We start from the raw sequence: 2,500 nt of genomic DNA on the forward strand, positions 1-2,500 counted from the left end.
AGCACATGTTAGTATACTCATTCACACACACACACACACACACACACACACACACACACACACACACACACACACACACACACACACACCTGTTTAAACCCTGACTGGCCTCTCCTTTGTTGTTTTTCCACCTCTTTGGCTAGTCCAGTTGAGTCAGGAGAAAAGATGGAGAGTGCAGAGGTGGGGAAGAGAGAAGTACGTAGAAAAGGGAGAGGTGCAGAAGGGAGAGGTAGAAAAGAGAGGTGGAGAAGGGAGAGGTAGAAAAGAGAGGTGGAGAAGGGAAAGGTAGAAAAGAGAGGTGGAGAAGGGAAAGGTAGAAAAGAGAGGTAGAAAAGAGAGGTGGAGAAGGGAGAGGTGGAGAAGGGACCAAGAGACAGAGTGTGACAGAGTGTGACCGAGTGGAGCGACAGAAGATGGATGACTATGTCAAACAAACAAACACACACACACACACACACAGAGAGGAAGGGGAACACCAGTAGAATGAGAACAATAGCACGCTAGACAGACACCGGTGTGACGGGACACACACAATTGTGACTAAGTGACAGAGGAGAGGAGGCCTAGAAATGCACTGAAGCCACACACACACACACACACACACACACACACACACAGCAGCCTGACCGGTAGCTCTCCATGAACACAACGAACACACACGCCACCCTGACCGGTACCTCTGGGTGAACACACACGCCACCCTGACCGGTACCTCTGGGTTTGTTTTCCCGACTGTCTGTGTGCTGACGTCCGACTCCAGGTGAGCCTCAGTCTCTCCTGGCCTCTGTTTGTCTTGGCTGGCTAGCCTGCCGCCAGCGCCGCCACCACTGCTGCTGCTGCTTTAGCCTCGGACGCTACGCTAACTCTCTCTCTCTCTCTCTCCCGTCTCCGTTAATAGGCGGCTCACCCCTGCCCGCATCCTCGCGGGCCTCTGGGAGGGCAGCGATATAATTGGGGGAAGAAAGGAATTTTTGAAGAGAGAAAAAAAAAAAGAGAGAGAGATTTTTTTGGTCTGGTTCCAGGCGAGGGATGGATGATTAAGTGGCCGGGGGAACGCAGGAAAGTTAAGGCCGTGTCATCAGAACCGCCCGACTGATTAATGTTTAAAAGATGGCGAGACGCCGCAAAAAAATAAATGCCCGTGGACGGAGGCTGATAGTGGCTCATGCCAAACACACACACACACACACACAAACACAAACACAATGTATACAACACATTAACACCCATACATCCAATAAATAGTGTATGAAGAAAAACAAAACGTTTTGGGAAAAAAAAGAATGTGTGTCACCACAGGGATTACAGTATGGTTGGACACAATAACTTGCTGTATGTACAAAACCGGTACGTGGTAAAGAGGGGGGAAAAAACACACAAGCGCTGACGGTCATCTGGCATTTGGACCCGTGCGTCCGCAATCCCAATCAACCTGGCCTACAGTACTCAAGATCAATGGGCGGATGGGCCGGGGGCCTCTGAGCCGTGACCGAGCTGATGCTGATGGGGGATTTGTGTGGCGATCGCGCTCATTATGGAGCTCCATTACAGGGCAAGAGAGAGAGAGGGGCCCTGGGGCACGCAGCCATGAAATGAGACTGATCCCTCCATTCATCTGCACACAGACACACACCTGACAGAGGAGAGGAGAGGAGGGATGGGATGGGATGGAGGAGAGAGAAGAGAAGAAAAGGAGAGGGAGAGAGAGAGAGAGAATGAGACATGGCCAGATGGAGAGAATGAGGGAGAGGAGAGACGAGAGAGAGAGAGAGAGAGAGAGAGAGAGAGAGGGTGCCTTGTCAAGTGAGAGGGAAGCTCTGTCTGACAGTATGGCAACCACATCCTGTTATCCTTCAAAACTGAACAGCGCAGACACACAGACCACTGTCTCTTCCCACTCCCTTGTGTGTATGCCTGAACACACACACACACACACACACACACACACACACATCTATGCAGCAAAGTATAATGCTCCACCGCAAACCCTTCCAGGCTCCCTCTCCCTCTGGTGCGCTCCTCTCCTCTCCTCTCCTCTTCTCTTTCTCCCTACAGTCGCTCGACAGGATCCCTCAATCCCTTCATTTCCTGCAGACTAGACTTGGCAGGGAGGGCAGCGACGGGGTGGAGGCACTCTAAGCAGTGGAGGAGGACACGAGGAGCGCAGAGGAGAAAGGACAGAAGAGGAGAGGAGAGGAGGAGAGAAGAGGAGGAGAGAAGAGGAGAGGAGAGGAAAGGGCAGGAGAGGAACATGGACAGAGGGCAGAGGAGGAGAGGAGTATGGACAGAGGAGAGGAGGAGAGGAGGAGAGGAGAGGAGAAAAGACAGAGGAGAGGAGAATGGACAGAGGAGGAGAGGAGGACAGGAGAGGAGAATGGACAGAGGAGGAGAGGAGAGGAGAAAAGACAGAGGACAGAGGAGGAGGCTCCTCTGAACAAGCTGCTTCAAAACCAAAATCAGGGCGTCCAATCCTTTGCAATTCCTCCTTCCTCTGTCCATC

At 52.1% G+C, this 2,500-nt stretch overlaps 1 protein-coding gene across 2 annotated transcripts in view; it reads right to left on the reverse strand.

The window, feature by feature from the left end:
* Positions 1 to 2,500, reverse strand: part of LOC134093280 (E3 ubiquitin-protein ligase SMURF2-like) — a 74,101-nt gene that overhangs the window by 18,497 nt on the left and 53,104 nt on the right. The gene's annotated exons all lie outside the window — the stretch shown is intronic.

Source organism: Sardina pilchardus, chromosome 1, assembly GCF_963854185.1.
Source record: "Sardina pilchardus chromosome 1, fSarPil1.1, whole genome shotgun sequence".
NCBI lineage: Eukaryota > Metazoa > Chordata > Actinopteri > Clupeiformes > Clupeidae > Sardina > Sardina pilchardus.